The sequence below is a fragment of the Schistocerca nitens genome, chromosome 3 (assembly GCF_023898315.1).
Source record: "Schistocerca nitens isolate TAMUIC-IGC-003100 chromosome 3, iqSchNite1.1, whole genome shotgun sequence".
Taxonomy (NCBI): Eukaryota; Metazoa; Arthropoda; class Insecta; order Orthoptera; family Acrididae; genus Schistocerca; species Schistocerca nitens.
Window position 1 is genome coordinate 130,911,093 of NC_064616.1, and position 9,861 is coordinate 130,920,953.

Below are 9,861 nucleotides of genomic sequence, written 5' to 3' on the forward strand. Positions count from 1 at the left end.
AGCGTCAAGAGACAGTGCAAAGTGATACAGCAGTATTCGGTAACATTTGTTTATTTCGATAATTTGCAATACTCCATGGGTGAAGAGTAGTGTCGAAGTCCCGTCCGCGCGCTGTCCCGTGAGTCCAGCCGGCTCAGCAGACCCCTGATATGCCAAAGCCGCTGCTGCCGTCATCAAGGCCACCCGCTGATGGAAGTTGGCTGCTGCTCACCCGGTCGCAGCCCGCCAGGGCGTTGCGACTTGTTCCGCACTGCTGCCCGTGATTCTGGAGACTGCTACAGTCCCTGGGTCTCACTGTCCTCCACCCCGTTTGGCCTTCTCTGTCCAACCATGGGACGAGGGTGGGTGTACCGGTCAACTGTGGCCCTCGGGCCGCTGCTGCTCCCAGGGCAGGACCGGACTCGAACCCGCGCCCTCCTGGACGCTGTGCCGCAACTTACCGCTAATGGTGCTTGCCGGATGGCAACACCTGCCGCCGTCTCTGGCGCTGCTGCAGCGCTGCTGCACCAGGTGGGAAGCCAATGTAGCCTGTATACTCGAGTGGAACCGAGCCCCTCCTGGACCCACTGCAGACCGCTGTCACTGATCTATTTCAGGCAGACCGTGCGGTCTCCAAGTTCCAGGCTGCCGTTCCATCCTGCCCCGGTGTTGTGTCCCCAGAGGCAGAATATAGCCCGAACAAGTATATAGAAACAAAGTACAAGTTTATGCGGAATACTTATAACATTGCCATCAGACTGGCCCCTGTAAGCGTAGACCAGCACAGGTCCGTCCTGACTTTCGACTGACCTGGCACTCTCTGTCCCAAGCTAAAATTGCCCGTCTATTTATATTGGTTCCTCCCTCGCTTCTGACGTAGTGTCAGAGAGACACACAAACTATGGCAGGGATAAATTCCCATATGTCAGCCACTTACAAATCGCCACTCTTGGCCCTGGCCTAGTACCCCGCCTCATACATCGCAATAACTTAAAGCAACTCTGCAGTTTCCTGCCTCGTTGTTGCTCCACTCAAAACGTGCGTGCAATACCGCCGTCGCAGCTCCCCGCCCGTGAGTGCCATTTTTACCTCGCTTGGTCCGCTGGCTGACGACTGTCACCACACTCTGCCAGCGGCCCCAGACTTCATCGCCCAACCGCGCCTTCATTGAATTTTGATAAAATTTCCCTTTCCCTCGACTAGGACTGCAGCAAAATTATCCATTTTTTCTGAAATTGCAATCATTTGTTTGACTGCAAGTGTACCTCACGTCAACGGAATGCCGTACCATTCGATAATTGCTTCGTGGTGCACATTTTTTGTTTTCTAGTTTTTTGTGTGTGTCATCAAGTGTATTTTATAAATCTGCGAAATAATTTTTACCGCTTGAGTTACCTTTTACTAAAATCTAATCAATAAGCACACCGTCGTTTGGCCGCATGCTGCCATCATCAGGTCGCATTGCATTACACTTATTTGCTAGCGTTATAGTAGATTCTCTCCTCACTTGGCATGTTAAATACACTATAACGCTGGTCTGTACGAGGGCTCATCTCCACTATAATATATTCTCTGTGGACTGCCTAATGACACGTTCTGAGAATTCAGAGAGCGTGGGGTCTCTTCGACAACAAGGTAATTACTTCCATAACATGTGCTCAGCTGAGGAAGAATGTGGGAGATAATTGCATGTAGTCTCTCTGACGTGAGATTTTACGTTAACCACAGAAAATTTTAAGCGCTGAGAAGAGTCTGTATGTGAATGCAGTTCCCCCACAATAAGGGTACAGTGCTTTAATCAGCAAGGCACCTCGTTTTGTAACACTTGGAAGGGTTGAAGTTTAACATCACGTCCACGCACACACTCACTCATTCACACACACACACACACACACACACACACACACATACATACATACATACAAGTCATCGTAGACGAAGACGTACCTCAGCTCACCAAGCGTTCGGAAGTGAATTGGTCCTGGCGCTGTAAAACGTATGACAGAATTTGCCCTAATTGGCTGAAGGAAAATTGTCAAGATATCCGGAAAAGCGTTTGAAACCCTTTCTTTCAGAACAAGGTCCCAGTGCGGTTAATAAAGGCTGATCGTCTTATGCGGAGGCCGATTCTGTATACCAGTGGTGTCTCAAACTAGGACGACGGCCTTTATTGTGTCACTGGCACACAGCTGACATTTTACATCTAACGTATCTGATCGTTGTTTGTGAGGATCACCCATCTTCCTAGAGATAAACTACACAATCTCATTAAAGTTCTGCTAACTGTTTACACTGTACTGATATGATGTGTCTGCAATTTTTTGTAAGCCAGTAGGTTTCTTAAAAATAAAAGCCACTCTTTCAGCATGTCAAATTGCGTTACTTCAAGAAATTCAGCAACCATACACTTTTTATGTGCATTTGGTTCTGCCAAGACGCGTTTCTGGTTTTCCCCTGTTTGCTATTGGCTTAATACATTTGCATCTTCATCACACAACGTTTCCGTCGACTGCGTTTTGAACGCTGCAGTTGCTCTGTGCAAAGTAACAGTTAGTATAGCGATCAGGTGTCTCAGTTTGTATATTCTACGTCTAAATCAACCTGAATACTCTGCAATTCACACGTAAGTACCTGGCAAAGGGTTCACTGAACCACCTTCAGAATATTTCTCTAGCGTTCCACTCTCTCACAGCGCTTAGAAAATATGAACACTTAAATTTTTCCGTACGTGCTCTAATGCCTCTTATTTAATTATGATAATTTCTCCCTAGGTAGGTTGGTGAACACAAAATACTTTCGCTTATCATATACGTGACACACTCTCTCCAATTCCGCCATAATACGAAACGAGCCGCTCTTCCTTGGGTGTTTTGGAGGTCCTGCGTCAATCCTATATGGTAAGGATCCCATACTGCGCAGCAGTACCCTAGCAGAGAAAGAATAAGCGCAGTGTAGGCAGTCTCTGTAGAAGACCTGTTGCATCCCCTAAGTGTTTTGCCAATAAAACGCGGTATTTCGTCTGCCTTTCCCCTAACATTATCTAAGTGATTAATTGTTCACAACTGTAATTCCTGTCTATTTAGATGAATTATTATGTTTAAATTATAATTAGATACACTTACTTTTATTCTACAATTTGGAGCTGTATTTATCTTATTGTTATGCAGAACACACAAACTTTTAGATTCACTGATGGAGTGTAGCATTCACCATGTGGACGACTTACGAGTTTGTTTATATCGTAAGTTACACCTACAGATACGTTACAATTTTCGTATACGTTCCGGAATTATTTCTGAAGTGAGTTGTGCTTATCGGCTTGCTTAATACGAGGGTTGGAACTTTAATAGTGGCAACTATTTATTTACAGCTCCTACAAAATAGGTACGTGTTTCAAAGTTTTACTGACCTTGAAACAAATCAGAATTGTGTATAACCTGCTGCCAGCGATGTGGAAGTCGTAGGATACTCTTAGCAGTGTCATTTGTGTTGACAGTTCGGGCGGCGCGGTCTATTGTCCGACGAACTTGTAGCTGTTCTGAAGCAAATGCCGTGAAGTGTTTCCTTCAGTTTAGAAATCGAGTTGAACTCACGAGGGCTTAAGTCTGGGGAGTGCAGTAGGTAATATAGCACTTAACAGCCACATCAGTCAAACAAATCAGTAATAGCTTTCACTGTACGTGCTTGAGCACTGTCCTGCAAAATGATGGTCAGGTCCTACAGAAAGTGTCATCACTTCTGTCTCTAAGCTGGTCGTAGGTTGTGTTCCAAAAATGAACAGCATAGAGACAGAAGTGATAACACCTTCTGCAGGACCTGACCATCATTTTGCAGGACAATGCTCAAGGCCGTACAGTGGAAGCTGTTACTCAAAAATGGTTCAAATGGCTCTGAGCACTATGGGACTTAACTTCTGAGGCCATCAGTCCCCTAGAACTTAGAAGTAGTTAAACCTAACTAACCTAAGGACACCACACACATCCATGCCCGAGGCAGGATTCGAACCTGCGACCGTAGCGGTCGCACCGTTCCAGACTGTAGCGCCCAGAACCGCTCGGCCACCCCAGCCGGCAAGCTGTTACTGATTTGTTTGACTGATGGGGCTGCTAAGTGCTATACCACCTACTGCACTCCCCTGACTTAAGCCCTCGTGAATTCAACTCGATTTCTCAACTGAAGGAAACACTTCACGGCATTCGCTTCAGAGCTGCTACAAATTCGTCGGGCAACAGATTACGCCGCTCGAACTGTCAACTCAACTGGCACTGCTAAGAGTATCCTACGACTTCCACATCGCTGGCATCGCGTTATACACAATGCTGATGACTGTTCTGAAGGTCAGTAAAACTCTGAAAAACGTATCTATTTCGTGCGAGCTGTAAATAAGCAGTTGCCACTATTAAAGTTCCAACCCTCGTATATAAAGTACATACTGTATTGAGAAGGGCTATGTTATTTGCAGTTAGTTTTTCATTTTTTTCCGATCAGTTATATACAGTAACTATACTAGCAACAGACATGAAAGGTTATCTACCTAGTGTAGTAGACACTGACTGTCATTAACAGAATGACAAATAAATTAGACCGAATACTGCAAAAGTAATTGTACACAAAACAAGTAACATCACGTACTTTTCGTGCAATTAATAGTGACATAGTGTAAAGGAACTTTAGAATGAAGAATGCAAGATAGGGCGATCATGTAACAAATGAGGAAGTACTGAAGATATTTCGGGAGACAGGAAATACGTGCCATAACTTGACTAAAAGGAAGAATCGTTTCGTAGGACACATTCTGAGACATCAAGTGATTACCAGTTTAGTAATACAGGGAAATGTGTAAAAGTGTGTAGAAGCTGTAGAGGAAGACCAAGAAATGAATAAAGTAAGCACGTTCAAAATGACTTAGGTGGCAGCAGTTGTTTGGATAATGAGGCTTGCACAGGATACGGAGCAACATAAAACCAGCCTTCGGACTACAACGACGACTTCAGGAGGGGGAACAGAAAATTGTGGTTTTTATTAGCTGTACTTTATTTGATCGGTAGATTTTATGGGTAATTTATGAAAATATCTTAGGAGCATCTTTATTGGTATCTGAATTTCATCCTATAGGATGCCATTTGGAGTATGGACTTGTGGAAATAAATGATTGTCTTCGAAGCAGATTACTTCTCTTGCCTCTGTTGACCAGGTGTAGGACTTATAGATTTTGTACTATTTCTGTCACATGATGTCTGTTTATGGCAACACGAAAGGCAAAGTTTGTTTTTTTAAGACTTCTTAAAGGAAGAGTATCCACATATTCTCGAAATCGTAGACTAAAATGTCTTCCTATTTGGCCTACTTATATCATCGGACGTGGATAGCAGTTAAGCCTCAATTAATTTTTTATTGTACTAATTAATTTTTACTGTATTTTGGTCTGCATCCATTATCATGCATAAATAAGTGCCAAATAGAGTTGATACGGTCTCAGAGTTTTCATGTTCACTGCGAGAGTCTTACTCCATCCGCATGGCGGCCTTTCAAACCACTACATTTACTGCCAACAGCAATGCTTCATGCAAATAATATAATTTTGTTATATAGCTGATCTCAACAACAGCTGCCGGCCGAAGTGGCCGAGCGGTTCTAGGCGCTACCGTCTGGAACCGCGCGACCGCTACGGTCGCAGGTTCGAATCCTGCCTCGGGCATGGATGTGTGTGATGTTCTTAGGTTAGTTAGGTTTAATTAGTTCTAAGTTCTCGGGGACTGATGACCTCAGAAGTTAAGTCCCATAGTGCTCAGAGCAATTTGAACCACTTCAATAACAGCTCTAAAGCTTGAAGTCACAGTAAACTATTAACTTTTTTTCCCTCGTGTAGCTAAAATCACTTATCCATCATTTGGTTATACGTCGTTCGAACATTTGAGTTTTCTACAAAGGAGACGCTGTTATAATGAACATCATTAATCCTATGGACTTTGTTGCACCTGGGTATAGTTTGTGTTTCACTTGACTGAGTCTTGGTGCATTTTAAAACGGACAGGGTACTTCCTTAACCCAAATACATTGACCGATTTCTATTCTTAATTATAGAGGAGAAGGTGTAAATATGGACACCCTCTTTTGTTTTTGACTTAAAGGTACCATCTTTTGTAAAAATTCCAGATTTTATACTTTCATTAACAACTATAACAAGTATAAGAAATGATGAGAGACGAAACGATGATTGGTATCCGTTATTTCTGTTCGAAAACAAAGATTTACAAAAATCTTGTAAAACATAACTTAAAAAAGGGGGTTCAAATATGGGCATCCACGAAAAGGTGCAAGAAATCTTTTGAAATATCTTAATGAAATGGGTTAAAACAATACAAAATGGTAGACTAGTCTACAAAAAGCAAATTTCGTACATTTATGCATGAAATCTTAAATTATTTACAGTTATCGCAAACGCAAGTAGCTACTACAGCGCCAGCACAATCTAAGTATGCCCACTTTTGGCACGTACCACATTTAGTCCACACATCTCCTCTCCTGTCTTGAGAGAACTTTTCATCACAAAAGCTGCAACTTGCATCTCTTAAGTCTGGTGTATCCCCATCGTTCACATCAAAGTCATTAGCGCCGTCCACAAGGTGAGGGCTGCAGGAGCCTGAACAGTCCGATGATGAATCAGATAGTTTTGTGGAACAAATTTTCTGTTTTTTGAAGGCCTTTGGATTTTGAACCTCTGTCCATAAGGCGGCCTCTAACCCCAGAGAAACTCAACGACCTCTTTTTGACAGCAATTTTGTGAAGCTACGTTGTCAACTGTTCTCTGTATGGTGTTCCAGCGATGTGGCAGTCCCTGCGTTGTTGTTCTCTTCTTAATATTGGGGACAGGAGATATGTCGAATGGTGAAACTGCATTTGTTGAAGTCCCTGTAAAATTTCCGGGTTTTCCAGTGGCTTCATCAATTGGCATACTGTTACTGTACATCAGGAAAACTCGAAGAAGAAAGTTGGTTGGTTGATTTGGGGGAGGGGACCAAACACCGAGGTCATCAGTCCCATCGGATTAGGGAAGGTTGGGGAAGAAAGTCGGCCGTGTCCTTTCAAAGGAACCATCCCAACATTTGCCTGAAGCGATTTAGGGAAATCACGGAAAACCCAAATCAGGATGGCCGGACGCTGGTCTGAGCCGTCGTCCTCCCTTGTGTGAGTTCAGTGTGCTAACCACTGCGCCACCTCGCTTGGTCTCAAATGGTTCAAATGCTTCTGAGCACTATGGGACTTAACTTCTGAGGTCATCAGTCCCCTAGAACTTAGAACTACGTAAACCTAACTAACCTAAGGACATCACACACATTCATGCCCGCGGCAGGATTCTAACCTGCGACCGTAGTGGTCGCGCGGTTCCAGACTGTAGCGCCTAGCACCGGTCGGCCACAGCGGCCGGCCGCTTGGTCTCGAAGAAGAAGCAGATGATTCGATGGTCCAGAGATAGCAAGTAGAGGAACATGTGATTCAGAAACATTAGGTCTATATTCCACTGTGGAGCAAGTTTTTCCTGCAACCAACTCAGCAGCTATGAAATCAGCGTGTGTGAAGGTGTAACGGTTCGCCGGCCTCTGGTGGCCGAGCGGTTTTAGGCGCTTCAGTCTGGAACCGCGTGACCGCTACGGTCGCAGGTTCGAATACTGCCTCGGGCATGGATGTGTGTGATGTCCTTAGGTTATTTTGGTTTAAGTAGTTCTAAGTTCTAGGGGACTGATGACCTGAGATGTTAAGCCCCATAGTGCTCACAGCCATTTTGTAACGGTTCATAAGGTATAATCCAGTTACTTTGAATCCGTTTATTGCGATTTCAGCTGATTTGGTACGAAGGTAGGCCTGGCCAAAAACCTCCATAACTTCTTAATGTGTGAGAAGACGTCCATTGTGATGCAACCATAGTCTCAATGTTTCGCTTTAGTACGTTTTCGGAGGTCCCATGAACGTCTTATCTAGAGGCTGCAGTTTGTGGGTGCAATGTAGAGGAAGTGAGATGATAGCCACGTGGTGTTATTTCGCCAAGTCAATCACATCTGTATTTCGAAAGTGGCTATAATGACAATCCAAGATGAGGAGAACAGGCCTTTGTTCAGTCAGACATGTTTTCTCAATGAAGTGAACGAACCATTCGGTGAACAAATTGTTGTGAACCCATCCTGAAGGATAGGCTCTACCAATTGCACCAAAGAGGTAGCCTCTCATCAGAGCTTGCTACATGTTGGTTCTAGGGAAAATTATCATTGGCGGGACATAATGTCGCGAAGCGCTCGTGCGTGCAATAACTGTAATTGGAGCCCAGCCGGCCGGTGTGGCCGTGCGGTTAAAGGCGCTTCAGTCTGGAACCGCGTGACCGCTACGGTCGCAGGTTCGAATCCTGCCTCGGGCATGGATGTGTGTGATGTCCTTAGGTTAGTTAGGTTTAATTAGTTCTAAGTTCTAGGCGACTAATGGCCTCAGAAGTTAAGTCGCATAGTGCTCAGAGCCATTTGAACCATTTGAACCATTGGAGCCCATCTTCCTGCAGACTTTAGAGCTGCAATTTCTTTCTTCCCTTTCATCCCTATCACTTTTGGAATTTTGCTTACGACAATGGACAGGCCTGTCTCGTCCACATTATACACTCGGTCTGCTGGATATGAGTGTTTGTTGAAATCGTCTGTCAATAAATAAAAGAAAACCATCACATACTCTTTATCGAAACCTAAGGCTCTGGCAAATGAAGTTCCACAAGGTTTGCGAATTGACAGTTGATCCTTGTGTCTCTTAAGAAGAAGGTCACCCCAAACTCGTCCTGCTTCACCTCCTTTGAAAGGGGTTGTCAAACTAATTCTCTGAGAAAGTAAAAATGCCATTCTTCTCAGATTCGCCAAAGTGCACGCAAATAATTTTTGCTCCATCTCAAGGAGATAAGAAACTACCTGTTTTTCGAGGTCCGCATTTAAAATCGGTTTCCTTCCAAGATTTGTCTCCTGAACCGCTTGTTCAGGGATTTCATCAAGTTTAAGAAATCTCTGAAAAGTGGGATGAGGTACTCTGAATGTTCTTACAGCACCTTTCACAGAAGCCTCCTTCCCTTTCACAGTTGCTGTGGCACGTACCATCTGAGATTTATCCCACTGATGTCTCTGGTTCTTCCATTCATAGCGCTTCTTCGTTCTCGGAATTCTGCGTGGACGAACAAAAGCACCAGGTTCTATTATCACAATTTGAAAATTCTATTTCTTTGTTTGTTGCTGTGTGAGGTATATATATGAAATTTAAACAAAATTCGACTAACCATATCCCCATAAAATTATTTAAATGCTTTACACTATTTAAGAGCAGAGATAGTGTAATTATTCGCCCTCCTTAAATAGGGGCCCATTTTTACACCAACCCAATGGGCCCCTATTCACACTAACCATTCTTAAGCAACATGGACACTATCACATTTAACCTAAAGGCGTGTGTAACATAAAACGTGCTTCTAAAAGTAGCTTAGGATTCCGTTATTCCGGATATCACTGAGAAATTGTTTTAAACTAATCAGAAGGATGTAAAAAGAAAACGATTTCACGTACCTGCCAAACGTTTGCAGTCCTGAACAAACACCAATTTGAGAGGTGGCATGAGCCCCCTCTCATATTTCTCTGAGTAATTCGATCTTCCTCTCTAATTGCATGCGGTGAAAAGTCACTATTCCTTCACACGCGGACTTCCCACGCAGCGTCTCTCATCACCCGGGTGGTCTGGTGACAGTCGGGCTCCGCTGATCTTCAAAGGGTTAAGCCGACGGGTGTGAGGGAGTCGGGTAAATGCTTTCCAGACGCCGACATTGTCATAAGAGCGGCGGCGACACGCCCACAGGGGCCTGACGGA